Below are 24,527 nucleotides of genomic sequence, written 5' to 3' on the forward strand. Positions count from 1 at the left end.
CGTAAGACGGCAGGTTCCCCGATTGGGAGTGTGTGTTTGAGGATGACGGCGATCTCTCCATTGTTGGAGATGATCAAAGAGGCCCAAGTTGAGGGAGTAAAGAAAGAGAATTGGAAGGTAGAGAGGATTCAAGGACAATATCCTTTGTTAGTTAAGGATAGTCGTGGTCTCTTGACGCAGTGTGGCCGGGTGTGGGTACCGATGACCGGGGGAGTGAGACAGAAGATATTAGAGGAAGCGCATATGTCCAAGTTCTCTATACATCCAGGAGCTATGAAAATGTATAGGGACTTGAGGCTGAGTTATTGGTGGCAATGCATGAAGCAGGGAATTTCTTGGTTTGTAGAGCGGTGCTTGACTTGCAGGAAGGTCAAGGCTGAGTATCAGCGGCCTCATGGTAAGGTTCAGCCGCTACCCATTCCCATGTGGAAATGGGAGGAGATCACAATGGACTTCACTACGAAGTTGCCAAGGACGGCGAGGGGTGTGGATGCCATATGGGTGATTGTGGATAGACTGACGAAGAGTGCCCATTTCATTCTGATATCAGAAAGTATATCCGCAGAGAAGTTGGTGGATATTTACATGCGTGAGGTGGTGGCTAGACATGGGGTTCACATCCAGGTTCTGGAAGAAATTCCACGAGGAGCTGGGGACTCAGCTACATTTTAGCACGACGTACCACCCCCAGACCGACGGTCGGAGTGCGAGAACGATCTAGACACTAGAGGATATGCTGCGGGCATGCGTGTTGGATTTTGGACGGAGTTGGGATACGTATCTCCCACTGGCAGAGTTTTCATACAATAACAGTTATCATGCCAGTATCGATCGAGCCCCGTTTGAGATGTTATATGGTCGGAGGTGTAGGACCCCAGTTTGTTGGGATGAGGTTGGACACCGGGTCATGTGAAGCACTGAAGTGGTGCTCAAGACTACTGGGTTGATTCAGCAGGTGCGCGACCGGTTGCGGGTCGCGCAGAGCTGTCAGAAAAGCTATGCTGACCGACGGCGATCAGACCTTGAGTTTCAGGTGGGGGATTTCGTGTTGCTGAAGGTGTCACCCTGGAAACGGATCATCAGGTTTCGGAAGAGGGGCAAGCTGGGGCCTTGGTATATAGGCCCGTTCAGGATCACGGTCGGGGTGGGCAAAGTGGCATATCGCTTGGATTTGCCAGAGGAGCTTAGCCAGATTCACAACACATTCCATGTGTCGCAACTTCGGAAGTGTGTCACAGACGAGGCTGCGGTTGTCTTGTTGGGTGATATCCAGGTGGACGAGAGCTTGAACTACATTGAGAAGCCCGTTGCCATTCTGGATAGGAAGACGAAGGTTCTTCGGAATAAGGAGGTAATACTGGTGAGAGTGCAATGGCAGCATCGGAAGGGTTCCGAGTGGACATGGGAATCGGAAGCGGAGATGCGAGAGCATTACCCCGATTTGTTTGGGTCAGCAGACTTCGAGGATGAAGTCTAGTTCAAGTGGGGGAGACTTGTAACACCTGGTTCAGCTGTTGGTTGGAAAGTTGCCAAATTGGGGAGGTTTTATGCATGGACTCGGCGAGTTGGGAGATCAACTAGTCGAGTAGAGTCGAGAAATTTTGGACGCGGGTCGTGACTGACTAGGCGAGTCGGAAGGCTCGACTCGGCGAGTCAGAGTTGTCTAGATAAAACCCAAGTTTCGGGGTTTGCCCCTATATAAACATCATTATACGACTTTGTAGCCTTCCTTAACGTCATAAGAGAGTGTTTACGGCCGCAAACACTTGGGTGAGTGAAGTAAGAGCTTTGGGAGCTTAAACCTTGGGATTGTGGAAGGAATTCCAAGTTTGAAGAATAAATATCAAGGGGAAAACACTAGATCTAGCATCTACTTCGTCTTGGGCATTGAATTAAGGTATGAATCTATTACCTTAAGCCTAGATTCTATTTGAGAGTTATGACCAACTTTGAGGAAATGGAAGCAAGCTTAGATCTGGACCTATCACAAGGATATGGTTCCAGATCTGGACCTTATTAGGTCCCAAATATCATAAATTTGCATCTTTTTATGAGCTGATTCCCTCTCCATGCATGAAATCCTTGTTAAGGGTTAGCTTTGTGTATTATAGCCATGAGAGGCCTTGCATGCACGTAAAGTTTGCAACTTTACGTGTTATCTTCACTAGTAGAGGATAGATCTGAAGTTTGGGACCCTGAATCCCACTGGAAAGAACTGAATACGTGAGAACTCGTCGAGTCTCTCTGGTGACTCGGCGAGTCAAGAGGGTTCTCTCAATCACGGCCAAGGGTTCACGGCCAAGGGTTCACGGTCAGGGTGTACAGTTGGTAGTTTACGGCCGTGAACATCAAGGAACTCGACGAGTCCCTCGGGTGACTTGGCGAGTCGATGAGTAAGCAGGGACCCAACGAGTGACTGATTGTACTCGATGAGTCAAGGTCAATATGGACTGTTGACCTTGACTATAGACCTTGACTTTCACCAGGGTTGACCCTGGGGTATTTATGGGATTATGCTGAGTTATTTACTCATTGATTATAGACAGTTTGGGAGGAGCAGTGTGGGATATATCTGACTACAGTTTTCCAGTTCAGCCTTTGAGAGGTGAGTCTTCTCACCATATCAATGGGTCTAAGGCACCAAGGCCGGCCCATTTTATGAGATACGATTATTGATTGAATGTGCGATATGATAATATGTTATCTGCATGGAAGACCACGTGGGGGTTCCCGTGGCATTTGGTATAGGACCTTGGAGGGTTTCCTTGGCATCAAAAAATATTTGCTTGTATAGTTTTCATTGTGTCTTTTTTAGTAGGAAGTCCTGGTGGGGGTTCCCAAGGCAGGAAGACCTTGTGGGGGCTCCCAAGGCAGGAAGACCATGTGGGGGTTCCCATGGCAGATGAAGACCACGTGGGGGTTCCCGTGGCATTTGGTATAAGACCCTGGAGGGTTTCTAGGGCTTCCTTATTCGTCGAATGCGTGACTTATGTGATATATGTAGCGTATGGCTAATTCGATATGTGTTATGTGGTTTGTGTGTGGGATATGCTCTGGGGGACTCACTAAGCATTCGCTTACAGTTTGTGGATTTGTTTCAGGTTCATCTGAGTCCAAGGGCAAGGGCAAGGGCAAGGCTTAATGGCGCGGCGTGCACTCTCTCTCAGGCGACTTTATGGGACACTCTGATATTTGAAAAATAAAGTTGTAATGAATATGGATTTGAAAAAATTGTTTTGGAATTTATGGATTTATGGGAATGTGTTTGGTTAATTAAAAATGAAAAATTTCTTTGAAAAATTGGGTTGTTACAAGTTTCATGTTTGGTATTAGCTTATATGGTTAGGCTAATTACATGAAATTTGTTTGATATGAATTGTCTTGTTCTTATGAGTTTAATTTAGATCATAGACAAATTATTTGATTTTGTAAGTTACAATAGTTGATCTAAATGTTTTTTGATGAATTCCATAACTTGTCCTCAAGTTATGGAAAATGAAAGGTTTTTCTTTTAAAGAGATCATTAAAATCATAGGTTATGAACTTGAAGAGTCTTTTTCCCATAAATGGTTTTATGAACTCCATAACTTGTCCTAAAGTTATGGATTTTCAAGCGTGTTTTCATTAAAACCTATATTGATGGTGAGCTTATTCAGTTCTCTTTAGTCAATGCACATTCTGAAGGATCCGTCTTTCTTTTTAACGAAAAGAACCGGAGCTCCCCATGGAGAGAAGCTTGGTCTTATTAATCCTTTATCCAGGAGTTCACTCAGTTGGCTCGATAATTCTTGCATTTCAGCGGGAGCCAACCTATAGGGTGATTTGTCGATCGGAGTGGCTCCAGGCACGAGGTCGATTCGGAATTCGACTTGTCTTTCTGGGGGTATTCCTAGAAGATCTTCAGGAAATACATCTGGAAAGTCACACGCCACTGGGATGTTATGAAGGTTTATTTCTTCCTTGGTTTTATCTACGACGTGAGCGAGAAATGTGTAGTTCTTGTTATGTAGACACTTTTGTGCCTTGATACACGAGATAAGGCGAAGATTTGTGTCGAGTTTATCTCCATAGATTATTAGGGTTTCGTGATTGGGAAGATGAAGGCGAACGGCCTTCTCGTGACACATAATATCAGGATGATGGGGGCTCAACCAATCCATGCCAATTATCACATCAAAACTCCTAACATTTACAGGCATCAAATCTATTTGGAAAGAGTGGTTGTTTAGTGTTAACGTGCATCCTATATAGATATCTTTAGTTGATCCAGTCTTCCCATTAGCCATTTCCACCGTGAAGGTTTCATTGAGCTTCTGGGGTCGTTGATTTAGTACACGTTTAAACTTGTTACTAACGAAACTTCGCTCTGCTCCACTATCGAATAAGATGCATGCATATGTGTTGTTTAGTAGGAACGTATCGGTGACAACGGTAGGGTCCTGGACTGCTTCACCTTGTCCCAAAGTCAAAACTCTTCCCGATCCCCCAGCTCCTTGACTGTTAACATTGGGGCAATTGCGCCTGAAATGCCTGGTTCTCCCACATCCGTAACAGCTATGACTGGCCCCAACATTGGTGTTGTTGTTGTTGTGGTTGTGGTTGTTGTTGTTGTTGTTGTTTTTGTTGTTGTTTGGCATCTGGTTCTGTAGAAGCTGAGTCCTACAGTACTTTGCTGTATGGCCTTTCCGATTGCACCTTGCGCAAATCATCTCTCTGTATTCCCCATGATGATGGAAGTTGCATTTGTTACATTTTGGGAGATTTCCAGTGTACTGCTTTGGAGCATTTGGTGTAGATGAGGCTGGAGCATGTGGTGTGCTGGTAGCTTGAGTTGCAACATGGACAGTCATAGTTTGTTGTTTCTTTGATGATTCAGGGTTTTGCTTTCCCTTCCGCTTGTTTTTTTCCCTTTCTTGTTCTCGTTCTCCTTCTTGCCTTCGATTTCTCCTGCTTTGTCTCCCTTCTTGTTAGTATGCTCATACAGTTTCTTGGCCAGTCTCTTGGCACTATCAAAGGTTTCCGGATTCGCTACTATCACGTTTCCTTGGATTGGAGAGGTCAATCCCCAGATGAACCTTTCAATCTTCTTTCCCTCAGAAGTAATCATTCCTGGGCACAATAGAGACAGCTCACTAAACCTGGATATGTAGGCATCGATGTCGGAGTTTCGAACAGTGAGATTCCATAGTTCTTTCTCCATCTTCTGGACTTCTCCACGTGGGCAGTATTCAACCATCAACATTTCTTTCAACTCCGCCCACGACATAGCATTGGCTACGGGGAGTGTCATGGCCTCCACATGTCCGTTCACCCAGGAGAGAGCTTGATCAACAAATTTGCAGGCTGCAAACTTGACCTTGCACTCTTCTGGACATACGTATATTTTAAAGACCGATTCAACCTTCTCGATCCATCTTTTCAGGGTTATTACGCCTACCGTTCCGTTAAAGGTTCGTGGTTTGGCGTTGGTGAAGTCTTTGTAAGTACAGGCCTTGGTAGGCCCTTGATTCATTCCTTGATTGGAACTTCCAGTTCCATTCCCATTGCCTCCACCGTTGTTTCCATTGTGGATGTGAGTTAGAGCTGCTGCAACTGCAGCTGAGACTGCTGCTTGGAATGCAGTTGAGTTCATCTCCAGTATAGGCGGGGGCGGTGGTGGCGGTGGTGCTGCATTATTGTTTACTGGTGGGTTCCTTCGAGGCATCTTCTGTCATAGAACAGAGAGATGATGAGTGCATAACGTATATTAGGTGTAGAGTACTACTATCTCGGTGATTCGATTTGTGCATGTAATTGACCTTATAATTTAACATGAAACAAAGAAATAAATCACATAGTAGATAACAACATCATGATAAAACACGTAATATTTCCACTAGTAATATCTGTTTTCTTACATGAAAATTTTGCCTTAAAGGCATACAATACATAGGAAAAAGTGTAAAATCTGACAGCATGACGACCATATGAATAGTGTAATCACTTAGACATATGGTCGATAGTGCTTAACATAGTACTCATAAAAGAAACCTAATACTAATAAGTGATACTACAGATCCAGATCATACTGAGAAGTGTCTAACGGTGGTAGCGAAATCATATTCCAAAATGTTGTGCCAATAAATTAGCCATCTCGTTCATCTCTCTGATGACCTCATCCCTCTCCTGTTCAGCTTGCACGACTCGTGCCTCCATAGCTAATAGCTGCTGCCGAAGAGCGGCAGCTTCTTCTTCCAAAGAGCGAGTTCCATCAACGGGGTCCCCTGATGGCACGGGATGATCCTGATGCATCTCTGTGATAGGAGGTTCGTCGGGAACTTCATCAGCGTTCTTACCGTCCTCCACTTCATCATCGGTCTCGTAAAACTCATAGTCCATATCCGTATACTCATCATGCTCAATGTTGGCGGCTGCCTCCTGTCCCACTACGGGTTCTTCTTCTTCTTCGAGGTCCTCTTCTGGTTCCTCTTCTGGTCCGTCTTCTGGTTCCTCTTCTGGTTCCTCTTCCAACCACCCGTTATTTCCTTGATTGGGGAAATACGGATCCCCGGGGTGGTGAAAACCAGCAATACTGTTTGCGCGAAAGTATATAAATAAATCATATTTAGATTATTCCTATAGTATTTTTAATTATTTTATGTTTGGTTAGATATTCTCCTTTTTGTGTATTAAAAGGGTATACCTTTGGTTCATTCATCACCGCAATTATTCCTGGACATATGTCGGTCGTATTCTGAAGGAATGCAGTTGATCAGGCTACACTCATCCCTAATACGATGACATGCTGTCCGGGTTTAGTTGCAACATCAAATTTCTCCAAAGACTTATGTAGGTTATTTTTATGCTGATTTTCTAAAATGCACAGGTAAGTGTGTATTTTATTTATTTTGTTCAGAGTTATTTTTAGTCCCATTGTGTTTATAGTTGCATATCGTGTATCGTTAGACATGTCAGTTCACTATAAACAATGCTCTGATACCAACCTGTCAAACCCCGGAACCAGACGGTGGAAACGTCTGAGGGCTCGTGTGACTTAAATTGAAATATCATCACAATGATTATACATGAAACATAACATAAACATCACCATGCATTACAAAATACAACTGTCATTGTTCACATCAAGTACATTGTTTAACACTACATATTCCAAAACATAAATTGTACTATGATTGACATTTGCATAAAAGAAATTCCAAAATACTCTCGATGATTCTTCAGCTTACCGATTACCTGAGAATACAAGTTATTTTGAAAACGGTCAACATATATAATGTTGGTGAGTTCATAAGCATGTTTGATTAAAAGATTTTGTATTGTTCGTGTAACCCAGAAAATCCGATATTTTCTGTAATTTCTCTGAAAATGATGTAATGATCAAGTATAAATGTATGTGTGATTTCCATTGTAAAAACATGTATAAGTAAGCGATCCAAAAATTTCCTTGTATTATTTTTGTTGTAAGTAGAAGGTAATGAATAATAGTATTTCCCCAGAAAATCCGATATTTTCTGATTTATAAAAATGTTGTGGTCCTTGCATTATCGTATGATTTGTTTTGTATCAATATGATTTACGAGTTTGATTTCCGAAATGTTGTGATGGTAATGGATCTCTATGTGAGTCGTTATAACCATGCATGATAGTGACTAATTCGCCTGTCTTGGCATTTTTCCAAACGTCTGTTTTGATCAAGGTTTTGTCACCCTAGACTGGCCTAGTCTAACTGTAGCGAACAGCTCAGGTGTGGGGGAGTCACCCCCGTATAGATCTATACACAAACTCTCGCTCTCCCTCCAGGAGACTCTGTTTATAACTACAGGCTACGACCATACACTCAGTGGTGTCAATCGACAAGTCTCACTAGATTCCATTTATTTACCACATGATTATGTATAACGTCATATGTACTTTGATTTACAAACACCAGATGATACATGGATGTTAATGGATAAAGCCCAACAAACATGAAAAAGGACAACTGTGGCCCATTAGTCATGTAGGTTATTTCCAGGCTTATTGCGTATGCAAACGGACACGTTATAGCCCATTAAGCATATGATGACTATTTCAGGCCAAATTAGCAATGCGAATGGGCCACTAAGGCCCAATAACATGTAAAGGCTAATTTAGGCCCATTAAGCATGTAATTGGGTCACAAAGGCCCAATAGACATGTATTGATTATATTGGGCCCAATAAACATGTAGATGGATCACGAAGGCCCAATAAGCATGTATAGGGAATACTAGGCCCAATATTCGTACCATTGTTGTGTTTCGTTTGTTTGTTATAGTATAGTTCTTTTGGTTGAAACGTTTACCCTTAATGTTATAAAAGTCCAGTGTTTTGTTATAATGATATTTTTGGTTCATTACGTCACAATTTTATAATTTGAACTCATTTTTAATAAAACTTACACTTTAGGTCCCTTAAGAACTAAATTGAAACATTTAAAGGCTTGTTTTACATAAAATGTCATTTTTGGTCTATTTTAATTAAAAATAACATTTTAGCCCATTAATTTATAGAAATCTATATTTTCGGCCCAAATGTTTAATAATTGACGGATTTGGCCCAAAAATACATATATTGACATTTTCAGCCCATATTTGCAGAAAATTACATTTTCAGCCCTTATTTGAATAAAATGACATTTTCGGTCCAATTTTTATAAAAATAACGTTTTTGGGCCCAAATTCAAAGATAGTGACATTTTCGGCCCATAAGTCCATAAATTTACCTTTTTAGCACTAATTTGTATTAAATGACAATTTAACCCATAAAAATCAAGATTTTTCATTTTAAGCCCAATAAAACTGCATTGGCCAAAATCAAGGCCCATTATGCAAAAATTTACACTTTTGGCCCTTTTGAAAGTATGATTATCATAAAAAACCCATTTTTATACAAATGTGACCCTTTTTGGTCCTTATAAAACCGTAAATGTCACAAATGTCCCAACTTTTGTTTATTTGACAAAACTGATCCTTATACACGATTTTTGTTTAGTCTTTCACATCTTAGACATGTTTAACACTTTTATCTTTATAGAATGTTGCTTAGAGTGTTTTAGTTTATGAATCTCACCCATTTTTGTTAGAGTTTTCGAGATTCATCATGTTTTATCACATAATCACAAGATAAACCAAGAAAATCACACATAACATGCACTAATACATAGATCTACACATAAACACTTGTATTCTCCCGCCAAAAAATGTAAAAACCAAAAACAAGGGGGTATGAACTCACCTTGCTTGTTTGTTCTCGGTTTGGTGAAGACAAGAGAGAGGTTTCGACTCTAGCAAGCCTTCCTTGAGTAGATCTCGAGTTCTATGAGATTTCTAAGAGTATAATCACAAATAAATGTTTAGAAGGAGTGATCTATCATAAGAATGAAGTTATATAACTTAGATATGTAGGGACTTACCAAGGAATGATGATTTTTGGTGAAAGTTCCCTTGAACACACTCTAAATCTTCGAAAATTTTGAGAAGGAAGGAGGTTTTCTAGAGAGAGTTTCTTAAGAGATTTTTGAAAGAAATGAGGTGGTGAGGAGAGTGGTTCGGCCGAGAAGAATAAGGGAAAAGAGAGAGAGAGAGAGAGAGAGAGAGAGAGAGAGAGAGAGTGACGTGATGTTGCATGGAGATCCTCCATGCAATAATGATGTGTCTCATGCTCATTAGTCCTCTTATTTTATATATATATATATATATATATATATATATATATATAAACACATTGGGCCGAGAAGGGGTTCAATGAATGAAGGTGAAATAGCTTTGGGCTCAAATCCTTGGCTTTGATCGAATTTCATAGGCCTAATAATATTTTTCGGCCCATTGGGCCCTTAGGATGGTTCACGGCCCAATGAAAGTCCATTAGGTGGTTCACGGCCCATTAGAACCAAAGAAATGGGGTTTATGGCCCATTAGGGCTATTGGAGTTTTTATGGCCCAACTTGGCCCGTTAGGGTTAACATCAACCATTTTAGGTCCACATGGCCCAAAATATTAAGTTTTGTAAATTTGGGTCCATTTAGATCCCAATTTGGGTTTCTAGACCCAAAATAGTCGAATTGAATACTTATTGGCCCATTAGGCCTAATAAGAAAATCCTAGTCCATCATAAACTTGAACCGGGATTTTTAGGGTTTTCAACCCTTAGTTGACTATTTGAAACGTTTTGTATAGAGTTTTGAACTTTACTTGTGAATCTTGATTAAGTTTGTTGTCATTGATTGAGCATAGTGCATGATATCAAATAAGAATTACATGTATCACAATAGATGATCTTTACAAGAGTACAAAATTTCCTAGCTAAAATGCTAGCTGTGACAACTGGTGGAGGGTCGTTAGCCGAACGGGTTTGATAAGACATTTAAATTCTCATTAAAAGTATAATGAAATACTAAGTAACTAACACTTATAAATTCCCAATCAATGGAGCGTGTGTGGTTAACCGGCATACTAACCTGGGACTGACAGTGCATGGCAAAGGGTAGCTTGATGTTAATCATAGATCAATGGAGCGTGTGTGGTTAACCGACTCATTTATTAGATGGTTGTAACATTGGGTGTACCAAGCTAATTTGCATGGTTATTCACACCTTGTTTGTGATCATCGGCATCCCAGTCACAAACATGAAGGGCACAATCGAGATTTTAACATGCCATTGAATTGTTCAATGAATCTCAAAGGATCTAGGAGTTTCAATACATTTAAAACCTAATGATAAATTTCGTTTTTCATGGTGGAAATTGGTAAATCATCATTTACCTACCTTCAAATATTTTGCAATAGGATTACGGCATCCCTATTCCGAATTGTATAATATTGTGTTGGTTCCTAGCCTTAATATGTCATTTGGGTGTTATATTAAGGACTAAAATCAGCTAAACTTGAATTTCTCCTTCATAAATTTCTAAGTTTAGTCAACTATGGTCTTCCCGAATCTTTTGAAAAAAACTTTCTTTATAAAGATGATTTTCCACAAGGCAGTTAAGGTGAAAGATTAATCCCTTCTTTGTGCTTTAGTGGAACTTCACTTCCTTCACCTCCTCCAGTAATTCTCCCTAACCCACAAGTTCTAGGTCACTCAAAGCCATTTTGGCAGGAAGGAAAGTCTGTATGTGCTCACGTCTTGGAGATGAAGTTACATATTGACAAGCTGGGAGAGTTGGGTGTCGAAGTCTCAAGGAAGTTGGCTGTTGACTGGGTTCTTCAATCACTTCCTAAGTCATATAGCGGGTTCTTTAAGGACTACTATGTGACAGACCATGACATGACCCTTATCGATCTTAACTATTTGCTTGTTTCCACTGAATCAGCAATGATTTGGTGCACTGGTAAAGCAAATTTGATTGTAAGGTCTACTCCCCAAACTTCCATGGACATTGACAATGGTAACATTGGAAGTCTAGAAAAGCTTTCTCTTCCCAATGGAAAGGGATCGGCCATGGTCAAGTCATATGACCAAATGGTAAAGAGAAAGGCTAAGTCTGAGATAGTCTCGTGTACCATTCCAAAGAGTCCATATGTTTCTATTGCCAAGAGAAGGGGAATTGGTTGTGAAGCTGCCGTATCTACCTGAAGGACCACAAGGATGGTAAAGTCAGAGTGTATAACTCTGCTTCAGGTAATTCCACTAATGAACTCTATTAAGTTCCTATTTGGAGATTCTTAATACATGATGTAATGTAATTACATTTTGATGTTTTGAAGAATCGAAGAAAAGAAAGGAAGCTTAAAGGAAGAGTATGCTGAATCTGGTTGCGAAGATGGATTTCGATCGCATGGTTCGATGATCGGATTTTTGAGCTGCTGCTTAAGAGTTATGATAGATTTCTTAGGAATAGATAACAACATATTTTCAATTGTATTTGCATTGTAAGGATAAGTTTTCCGCAATTTTTATAAATAAAGAAAAAATTTGAAATTTATCTTATTTTTAAAATTTCCTTACAATGGCTTTTGTGAAAAATTGTTGTTACATTGATAGAAATATTAGGAAAATGGATTTGATTCTTTCGTTTGTGGTAGTGTCGAGAATTTTCCAAATAAGGAAAGATTCTCATCACCCAAGTTTCAGTTGGATAGAAACTTGGAATCATGCAACTTGTATTGTATGATGAATGAGAACCTTAATCTTTGGGAAATTAAGACTAATTCTTTGTTTACATGTTTATGTGAGTCAAGTGAAGGACTAGGGGATTGGATACACTGGGTGTGTGCTGGTCAGGTCCACCATAGAGAACGATAAGACTATTTGTCATGATTTACTAAAGTTTAGTAAATATGGTTATGCTTACAAGTTTAAGTATAGCTCTGAAACATTGGAAAAGTTTCAATGTATGGCATAAAAAATGAGAATATAATTGGGTAGAAAGATAAAAGTTACTCCAATCTTAAAAGATGGGAGAGTACTTGAGTATCGTGTTTTATGATCATCTTAATGATTATGAATACCATGTCACAATTGATCCTCTAAGGATATCTTAGTGCATTTGTATGACTAAGAAGAGGAATCGTGAATTGTTGAAATGGTTAAATCAAGAAGATGAGTCCTACTTCGTTCAAAAGACAAGTCTTAGAGTCATACTCCAAGCTTGTGCCATGAGTGACGTTAAATTAAGAAGGTTTATAACACTTATCAAATGTAGAGTGAAATGATTTCTACTCTTGTACATTTGAAAGTTGTGATGTCTTGGTAAGGACAAAGAGCATCTAAGACCAATTGTGTAAAGTGTTTGTCTTGATGAGAATCCGCATTAACTCTTGAATATTTTTTTGTCAAGGAATGGTTCTTAACAAGAGAATCTTATATGTCAAGAGGTTTGTAACGTATCGTGTTGACATATTCTTGTTTCTATGCCTATTCCAGTTAAAGTTAACTATGCATGTGAGTTCTATGAGTTCTCAATTGTTTGCATAACAACCTGGAAGCGATGGTAGTGTTGGGTTTTGAGCAAACTAACACTCCTAAGGTGTTCATGCAACCCTAGAAACCTTGGATCTATGTTTGTCTAAAATACATGCAAAATAATTTTCCAAGGTTCATAACCTATCTAGCATATATGGGGTACTTTTAAACATAAAAGATACTAGAAGAATTACATACCTTTGTTAGTGAGTTGATTCCTTGGGAGTTTGAGAGCCAAGCACCAATAATGTGAATGCCTCAAATGGAAATCACAAATCACCACAAACTTGGAAAACTTATTAGAGAGCACTCTAATACTCTAGAAATCGGCCACACCTTATGCACACACACATAGTGTCTTCTCAAGCACCATAAGCCTCTTTATATAGTGTAGATGATTAGGGTTATGAACCATGCAAACCCTAATAACCCATGTCTTTTCCTATTCCAAGGATCCATGGGTTAAAAGCTCCATGGATCATCCATGGACTCCCATTCAAGCTTAGCCCATTTCCTTATGAGTGTTAGCCCACACTATATAAGTACAATAGCCCATTATTTAATTAGTCACCTTATGATCACTAAATTAATTCATAATTAATTTAAGATCAATACTAATTAAATAATACAATTTCATATTAATATATTATAACTTATAATATATTAGTAGGCCGCAAATATACTCTTCTCATAATGTTATCCATATAAATAGTTCGGGTGAAGTGCAACCCAAATGGACCATGCCGGGTCGGGTCAAGTATATACCAAATAAGTTATGGACTTAGACACCTTATCCAACAGTCTGCCACTTGGATAAGTCTGATAACTGTATTTGCCTATATGGCTTCAGGAACCAACCGGCAATCGTAGCTCTCGAAAACTCTGTTGAACTATGAAGCGCCATTTTAGATAAGTGATCACATAATCCTCTGCTCTCATGATATCAGCCGGACAAATACATGGAACAATGTCTTACTTATTGTCCAGCAGTTTGTTTCCCGATTTCCGATTTGTTTGACAAAGAACTTAATCGAACACATCAATTTAGTTCTGACCGGGCCCGGTACATAGGTCAAAACAAAATCATCGAGGGGCCCAGATATCGCTTCTATTTCTAGAAGGAACAGATAAACTTCGACTCATATGCTTGTTCTACTACTTATTGAATTGCACACAAAGGCATGTTTTATAACATCAAGTTACTGATGCGTTTACGTGCAATCAATGCACAACCAACTCATAGGTAACAACTCATATCTCTAGGTTTGAAGACTTATATGATATTACAGTCTCACGATCACTCGAGATAAATTCCATGAAGTGATACAAGTGAGCGTGGGTTTATTCCAATACTCATAACTTATGAGTACTCATGAATGTTGTAGCAACCATTGCTATGGCTAAACACCTTTAGTCATCTACAATCCCAATTCATGACAGTCTTGATTCATACCTACTTCCGACATATGACCGACTGTGGAGAGTTTGAATAAACTTATTATTCTAGAAGTCAAAACATGCAAAGCTGAAACAATAGTAAATAATTGACAATGATAGCAACACCTTACTCATAAATAAATCACAACTTTTATTCATCATCAAACGTCGATTACATTTTACAAGTTTCAGTAATAACTATCTAATCTGTAAAACTAATATCGTCCCTCAGCCCGATGCGTCTCGCATGCTGCAAATGCTTCACCCTCGTCAGTCCCTTCGTAAGGGGATCCGCAGGGTTCTCATCTGAAGATACCCTCTTTGCCACGAGGAGTCCCTCTTCTATCTTGTGTCTTATGAAGTGATATTTTCTGTCAATGTGTCGGGATCTGCCATGATCTCTTGGTTCCTTGGCTAAGGTAACCGCACTATTGTTGTCACAGAAAATCTCCATAGGCTCCTTAATAGCTGGTACAACTCCAAGGTCTCCGATGAAGTTCCTCAGCCATATCGCCTCCTTTGCCGCTTCACTCGCTGCTATGTACTCCGATTTACAAGTCGAATCAGCTACAGTCTCCTGTTTGGAACTCTTCCAAGTGATTGCCCCTCCATTTAAGGTAAAGACCCATCCCGACTGAGAGCGGAAGTTATCCCTATCAGTTTGAAAGCTAGCATCACTATACCCTACTACTCTCAAGTCATCACTCCCACCAAGGGTAAGGATCCAATCCTTAGTCCTCCGCAGGTACTTGAGAATATTCTTTACCGTAGTCCAATGAGCCTTGCCAGGGTTCCCCTGATATCTGCTGACCATGCTCAAAGCGAAGGCCACATCAGGACGGGTACAAGTCATAGCATACATGATCGAGCCAACAGCTGAAGCATAAGGTAATCGACTCATCTCAGCTATCTCATCTTCTGTACTCGGGCTCTGAGCCTTGCTCAGTTTGGCATTGCTTTGGATCGGTAATTCTCCTTTCTTGGAATTCTGCATGTTGAACCTTTTCAACACCTTATCCAAGTAGATACTCTGACTAAGTCCAATTAGACTTTTACTCCTTTCTCTTAATATACTTATCCCTAGGATATAGGCAGCTTCTCCAAGGTCCTTCATAGCAAAGCACTTCCCAAGCCAGGACTTAACCTCCTGCAAGGTTGGGATGTCATTTCCTATGAGTAGTATGTCATCCACATACAGTACCAAAAAGGTAACTATACTCCCACTAGCTCTGACATACACGCAGGACTCATCTTCACTTCTTGAGAAACCAAAATCTTTGACCTTCTCATCGAAACAAAGCTTCCAACTTCGAGATGCTTGTTTCAATCCATAAATGGATTTCTCAAGCTTGCACACTCTATTGGGGTACTCTGCACTGACAAAACCTTTTGGCTGATTCATGTAAACATCCTCAACCAACTTTCCTTTAAGGAAAGCGGTTTTGACATCCATTTGCCATATTTCATAATCATGAAATGCAGTAATGGCTAGCATAACCCTAATAGACTTAATCTTTGCTACTGGTGAAAAGGTTTCATCATAATCAATACCCTGAGTCTGAGTAAAACCCTTCGCAACCAGTCGAGCCTTATAAGTGTGCACCTTCCCATCTATGTCGGTCTTCTTCTTGAAGATCCATTTGCACCCGACTGTCTTACGGCCTGGTACATTTTCAACCAAGTTCCAAACTTGATTGTCATACATGGACTGTATCTCGCTGTCCATAGCCTCCTTCCATTTAGCAGACTATGGGCCTGCCATGACTTCCTTAGCACTGTTAGGTTCATCCAGATTTACCAGTGTATTGTCACTGATAAATGTATCACCTTCCATAGTAATATGAAATCCATAATAAAACTCAGGTGTGTTCCTAACCCTTGTGGAACGCCTCGGAAGTATAGACTCGTCAGCTAGATCAACATGAATTTCCTCCTCAAGTTGTTTGCTAGTGTCTGAGGTTCCTTCACCAATTGAGTCTTGAATTTCTTCAAGGTCAATTTGCCTCCCACTGTCTCCTTGGTTTATAAATTCTCTCTCTCGAAAGACCCCTCTCATAGCCACAAAGACCACATTCTCACTGGGTCTGTAGAAGAGGTAACCAAAGGATTTTTGTGGGTAGCCGATGAAAATACACCTTTCACTTCGAGGTTCGAGCTTGTCATGAGTCTCGCGCCTCACGAAAGCCTCGCAACCCCAAATCTTGATATGGTCCAAATTGGGAACTTTCCCAGTCCACATTTCATGAGGTGTTTTGGCAACCTTCTTTGTAGGGACTAGATTAAGGATGTGGGCGGCAGTCTCTAAGGTATAACCCCAAAAAGAGATTGGTAGCGAAGCTCGACTCATCATAGAGCGAACCATGTCCAACAAATTTCGATTACGCCTCTCAGCTACACCATTCAGCTGTGGTGTCCTGGGAGGTGTCAATTGTGAGACAATCCCACACTCCTTAAGATAGTCGAGGAACTCAGTACTAAGATACTCACCATCTCGATCAGATCGAAGCATCTTAATGTTCCTGCCCAATTGATTTTCTACTTCCTGTTTAAACTCTTTAAACCTTTCAAAAGTTTCTGACTTATGTTTGATTAGGTAGACATAACCATATCTACTAAAATCATCAATAAAAGTCACATAATAGCGATTAGCATCCCTTGTGGTGGTTTTGAATGGTCCACATACATCAGTATGTATAAGGTCCAACAAACCCTCACCCCTTGCACAAGTACCAGTGAAGGGTGATTTTGTCATTTTTCCAAGTAGACAAGACTCACAACTATCATCCGACTTGAGGTCGAACGACTCCAAGACTCCATCCTTTTGGAGCTGGCCTATGCGTTTCTTGCTTACATGTCCAAGACGACAATGCCACAAAGATGCTTTATCCAAGCTAGTAGAAGAATCAATACATAATACATTATTTCCTAAATTATCTACAACCGATACAGCTTCATACACACCATCACAAGGTAATGCTTTAAAATAAAGAACATTATTAAAGAAAGTATTAATACTACCAACTTTATTATCAAAAGAAAAGGTAAAACCTTGTTTGTACAAAGCATGAAAGGAAATAATATTCCTCGCCATTTCAGACGAGTACACACATTTATTTAAATCTAACTTTAACCCACTATCTAGCAACAAAGTATAAACTCCAATCCTGGCAACAGGTGCAACCTTCTTGTTCCCCATGATTAAGTTTATCTTTCCGTGCTCCACATCCTCACTTCTTCTTAGGCCCTGCATGTCACAACAGATGTGAATACCACAACCTGTATCAAGAACCCAAGAATTAGAATATGGTGAGTTATTAGACAATATAGTGTAAATACCTGCATGGGATGGTTTCACTTTCCCATCCTTGACATCCTGCAAGTACTTTGGGCAGTTTCGCTTCCAGTGCCCCTTATTTTGACAGTAGTAGCATTCAGCATCCTTAGGGATGGCAGAAGGAGTGATAGAACCACCTTTGGTTCCAGATGAGGAGCCTTCAAGGGACTTTCCCTTGGTACCCTTCGAAGGGTGCTTCCTCTTCTTCCCTTTGCCTTGCCCGATAGCCAAAACAGGGGTAGTAGTAGGAGTAGGAGTAATAACCGACTTACTCTTAAGACCACTTTCGGCAGTCTTCAGAAGTCCTTGAAGCTTACTGAGTGTGACTTCCTCCTTGTTCATGTGGTATGTCATACGAAATTGATCATAACACGAGGGCAAGGAGTGCAAAATGATATCAATTGCCAACTCCTCAGGGAAGTTCACATTCAGTTTCATTAGACGGTCCACATACCTTTGCATTTTCTGCATGTGGCTCGTGATTGGTTCGCTATCCTTCATACGGGTAGTGATCATGGAGGAGATTATTTCATACCGCTCTTGACGAGCACTCTGATGGTACCTTTCCATCAGATCCTGATGCATCTCAAAAGGGTAATAGTCCTCATAGGACTTTTGGAGTTCAGCTGTCATGGTGGCCATCATGATGCATGCCACCTTGGTGGCATCTCTTTCATGTGCCTGATACTCAGCGACCTCCTCAGGAGTAGCAGTGGACTCATCAAGCTCCTTTAGCTCCTTATCGAGGACATATTCCTTGTCCTCGTAACGAGTGACCATCCTGATGTTCCGGATCCAATCCATGAAGTTGGAACCATCAAAGATGACCCTCCCACAAAGGTTCATGAGGGAAAAGGAGCCAGTAGGGTTAGAGCCCGAAGCTTTGTTGTTGGAAGACATCTGAAAAGAAGAAAACAAGTTTAGATTAGATATATCGAATCCTTAATAATACACCCAAATGTAATATTAAGGCTAGGATCCAACACAATATATTATAACTTAGAAGAGGGATGCCGTAATCTAAGCTATAACATATTTGAAGGTAGGTGAATGACGATTCACCAATTTCCACCATGAAAACGAAATGAATTATTAGGTTTAATTGGTTTTGAAATTCCTAGATTCTTTTGAGATTCATTGAACTTTTCAATGGCATGTTTCAATATCGATTGTGCCCTTTAAGTTTTGTGACTGGGATGCCGAGGATCACAAAACAAGGTGTGAATAACGATGCAAATTCACTTGGTACCCTTAATATTATCACTCAATCAATGTGCCGGTTAACCACACACGCTCCACCAACGACTTGGTAAGGTACAAAGTGTGAATTTCATGCGTTAGCACCATATTCACATTTTCCTAAAGTAACTAAGATTGGGAATTTATTAAAGGTTTAGTTACTTTATAATATTCATTATACTTTTAATGAGAATTTAAAGTCATTGTCCTACCCGTTCGGCTAACGACCCTCCACCGATCAAGGAAGCGGTGGGTGAGAATGGACACCCATTAAGTTGCCATTTTATAGGCAACAACCTTATACCCCCCTTATAGACCGGCTTCGTGAATGAGGCCTACTAATGGTAAAACGACTTAATCTTATACATATATATAATAATTAACCTTTAATGTTATAAATATTATAAGGGTTGAATTTTAACTTTTAAAACTCTAAGGATTTGGAATTAAAGTATATTAAAGTGTGTGTAACTTTACAAATTCCAAAACTTGAGGACAAGTTTTGAAACTATTCAAAACTTTTCATTTCATAACTTATGAATTAAAGGTTCATAAAATGAAGACTCTTCATTTTCATGTAACTTATGTGTTTTAAGTGTGCATAAATGAAAGTGACCTTTGGAAATCCATAACTTGAGGACAAATTATGGACTCCATTAAAACACATAAATGATCAAGAATTATCAATAAACAATTTAGCAAATACTTCCTATGATCTAACAATAATTCATAAGAACATGAACATCATATCAAAAATTCCAAGAACATATGAACACATATCATCATGCAATTTTGATATAAGCCATTGTAAATGGATTAGCATAAACATTACACCATCTAAAACAGGTTTTATAACACCAAAACAGTTTAGGGTAATGTTTTTAGTCCATTTCCAGCAGCAAAACTCGAAAATCTGCATTCTGAGGCTTCTACTCGTCGAGTGCACGAACCTACTCGACGAGTAGGATGAATTTACTCATGGACTCAGCGAGTCCCCCCATGGACTCGGCGAGTTCATGCTGCAGAATGCAGAAAACTTGAGTTTTTCAACAAGTTTGCATCAAGTATCAAACAAATAAGCCTAGTCTCTGATACCACTGTTGGGTTTTGAGCAAACTAACACTCCTAAGGTGTTCATGCAACCCTAGAAACCTTGGATCTATGTTTGTCTAAAATACATGCAAAATAATTTTCCAAGGTTCATAACCTATCTAGCATACATGGGGTACTTTTAAACATAAAAGATACTAGAAGAATTACATACCTTTGTTAGTGAGTTGATTCCTTGGGAGTTTGAGAGCCAAGCACCAATAATGTGAATGCCTCAAATGGAAATCACAAATCACCACAAACTTGGAAAACTTATGAGAGAGCACTCTAATACTCTAGAAATCGGCCACACCTTATGCACACACACATAGTGTCTTCTCAAGCACCATAAGCCTCTTTATATAGTGTAGATGATTAGGGTTATGAACCATGCAAACCCTAATAACCCATGTCTTTTCCTATTCCAATGATCCATGGGTTAAAAGCTCCATGGATCATCCATGGACTCCCATTCAAGCTTAGCCCATTTCCTTATGAGTGTTAGCCCACACTATATAAGTACAATAGCCCATTATTTAATTAGTCACCTTATGATCACTAAATTAATTCATAATTAATTTAAGATCAATACTAATTAAATAATACAATTTCATATTAATATATTATAACTTATAATATATTAGTAGGCCGCAAATATACTCTTCTCATAATGTTATCCATATAAATAGTTTGGGTGAAGTGCAACCCAAATGGACCATGCCGGGTCGGGTCAAGTATATACCAAATAAGTTATGGACTTAGACACCTTATCCAACAGGTAGGCCCTTGTGCTGCCAGGTGGCAAAAAGTTAAGATTGAACAAGTTCAATCCATATGAGTTTGGATTTGTCACTAACCTTTTCTTGTGATTATGGTTTTGACAAATTCACATGGATAGGAACACATACACCATAAAATCTAAGTGTCATAAGGTTTCTCTCCGATTCATGAAAATGATGGTGAGGAAATGCTTTCACTAAATAGATTTCAAGGAGATACCAGTTGTGATATTTGTATTCTCAAATTTGATTATGATTACGGCATACCTTTTCATAATTCGAATTGTAAGGAATGGCAAAAAGTCTAAACATTTGAGACTTATCGTTGTAAGTTCTTAAATTGTTTAGACACACATATGAGCTATCTAAAGAAAGGTGTATGAGTTTGAGAAGCCTAGATAAAGTCTTATTAAAGCATCTCGTATCAGAAATCTGAACTTTGGTAATGAAAGTCAATAAGTATTGATTTCTAGAAGTCCAGCTGATTTCTGGGTACATGTCATAGCTAGTGGAAGCATAAATGTTATGCTAGTAAAAGTAATGATTATTATGCTAGTGGGAGCATAATCAATTATGATGAATGTTGCAAGTTAGCAATGTTAATTATAGAAAACAAAAGTTTCAATTCGCAAGTTGTAGAGTTTGAAAAGTTGTTTTGCTATAATTAAGGGAGAGGAATTCATACTTCATTTCAAATCTAAAAGCTTAGATTGAGATTTTAATCAGATTTAGTCAAATATATATGAATGTTATGTTGGAATGGTTCAACATAAGGAAATTCTATATATGGATGTGTTAATTGCGTTCTCAAAATTCGACTATGATTACGGAATCCCATTTGATAAACCGAATGATGAGAACATGGCAAATAGAAATATTATAGCAAAAGGCTGATCAAGTATCATGTCTTTATGTAAGACATCATGAATCGTGTCCTATATTCTTTGGGTATAGGATCGATTACATGTGCTATAATATTCATCCATTCTAAATATTTTCCAAATGCCTGGGGCATTAAGAGGAAAATAAAAAGAGATAGAACCGGAAATGACTAAAGTGGTTAAACAACTGTTAAAGGACAATCTAAGGTTCACCGAGGATTGGTCACTTAAGGGCAGTTGAAAGTATAGTAATGGATGGACTATATCGACGTTATTATAAATAGAAAGTATTCTATTAATAATGAGTTGTCATATGAAAAATATGGAATGTTTTTATATTGGGTGTTGGATACTAAGAATCTGTGGTTAGAAACTTTTATGCAAGAACGATGTTCAAAGGAATGTACTTTGGATTTGAGACTTCGATTCCATGGAATTGTCTTGTAACAATCTCCAAAGGAATACTTTGTAATATCGTTGGTCAAGTCTCCGTGACTTTTGGTACCTAGACATTACAAAGGAATCATTGCATGATAGTTAGAGTCTAACACATTCTGGCAGTGACAAGAATTTGGAATTCTTACACTGGTGATAAAGATTTGGAATTGTGAAATGAGTTTCATTGAAGATGTGTTCAATTGATCTATTTCACAAAGTAAGGACCATAGACAAACAATAGTGTGCATGCTTGGCATAACTATTGTTTAGAAAAACATAGTGTGCATGCTTGGAGCATGGCATAGCTATTGTTTTAATTCAAATATTAAGTTGATTATTCGAAACATTATACAATGAATAATGAGTAATCAATATGACTCAAAAGTTTTTAGGATAATATAGGATTAGTATTATTATTATGTTTCACTTTGCATGTTTTGACTTCCCGGATAACTAGGTTATTCAACTATCCACAGTCGATCATACTTTGGAAGTAGGTATTGAGGCAAGACTGTCGTGAATGGTTCTGTAGTTTGTCTAGGTGTTTTAGACATAGCTACATTGTTCATGAGTACTCCTGGAATAGGATTCGACTATTGGATTCAACCCATGCTCATTTGTATCACTTCAAGGATTTTATCACGAGTGATCATGAGAAGATAATATCTTATATTCTTGAAACCCAAGACATGTGAGTTGTAATCTACAAGTCGGTTGCACATTGACATATGTAAACGCACCAGTAACTTGGTGTTATAAAACATATCGTTGTGTGTGATTTCATGAGTAAGTATAAGCAAGCATTTGAGTCGAATTTTATCCATTCCTTTTACCCTTGGAGGGATAAAAGCGATATTTGTGGCCCCTCGATGATTTAGTGATGACAACCCGAAGCGCTCGGTCGAGCCTGGACTGATTTGATTTGTTCAACTAGTCGGTCGTCATAAATCAGAAATCGGTAGAAAATAGATGGAAAGAGAGAATGATCATAATCCATGTCTCAGTCCATATGATATCTTGTAGAATGGAGGAATATATGATCCTTTATCTAATGGACGTGTCATTGACTGGATCAGAGTTCGACAGCGGCTTTTAAGAGGTACGATTTCTAGTCGGGATTTTGGAGTCGTACTTGCAATAATAGTTATTAGACTTATCCAAGTGGGAGACTGTTGGATTAGGTGTCTAAGCCCATCACTATAATTGGTATGTACTTGACCCGATAGTAGCATGGTCCATTTAGGTTGCATATCATCAGGACAATTTGATAGGATGGACTTTTGAGAAGAGGTTATTTATGATTTATAAATATATTATAAGTTCTAATATATTAATATGAAATCATATGATTTAATTAGTATTGATCAAGAATTAATTTGGAATTAATTTAGTGATCAAAAGAGACTAATTAATCAATGGGGATTGATTGTGTAAATCATTCATTCTTATAAAGTGGTTTTATGATGCATAGTTCTTTATGTTGGGCTAAACCCATGTGGTGACCCATGGATACTCCATGGAGGTTAAAACCCATGGAGCCTAAGGAATGTGGAAAGTCATGCATATTAGGGTTTGCATGGTGTAACCCTAGTTGTGCCACACTATATAAGAAGCCCTTTGGTTGGTGAAATTTGGACTAGTGGTTTTTGGAAGAGTCATAGATCCGATTTCTAGAGCAAGCCATTTTCTCTCAAGTTATCCTTTGTCCTAGGTGTGTTGTGATTCCATTTGAGGCATTCACACTATTGGTGCTAGGTTCTTAAAGGCCAAATACATCAAGGATAGCAAGCTACAACAAGAGGTATGTCATTTAACTAGAAATTTATAGTAAAGATACTCCATTGTATGCTAGTTAGGATGATGCTTTGGACAAACAAAGTTTGCATGTATATTAGAGAAAACATAGATCCAAAGCATCTAGGGATGCATGTACACCATAGGAGTGTTAGAATGCTCAAAACCTAACATAATCGGCACATTGATTAGCTGATATGTAACATCGAGAGTACCAAGCTAATTTGCATGGTTATTCACACCTTGTTTGTGATCCTCGGCATCCCAGTCACAAACTTGAAGGGCATAATCAAGATTTAAACATGCCATTGAAAAGTTCGATGAATCTCAAAGAATCTAGGAATTTAAATTCATTTAAAACCTAAAGTTCATTTTCGTTTTTCATGGTGAAAATTGGTAAATCGTCATTTACTGTCACACCCCCAAACCAAGGATGGCGGAAACGTCCGGGGATGGAGGACTTCATGTATAGTATCACAACAACGAGTATAATAGTGCTCAAAGTAAAAACAACCATCATAAATATAATTGAAAGGGTTACACCAAAGTATATGTTTACATGATTCGAATCAATTACATTATGATGACAAAATGAACTATTTGACGATTTAT

The sequence above is a fragment of the Lactuca virosa genome, chromosome 7, assembly GCF_052849685.1.
Source record: "Lactuca virosa cultivar CGN04683 chromosome 7, Lactuca_virosa_CGN04683_v6, whole genome shotgun sequence".
Classification (NCBI taxonomy): Eukaryota; Viridiplantae; Streptophyta; class Magnoliopsida; order Asterales; family Asteraceae; genus Lactuca; species Lactuca virosa.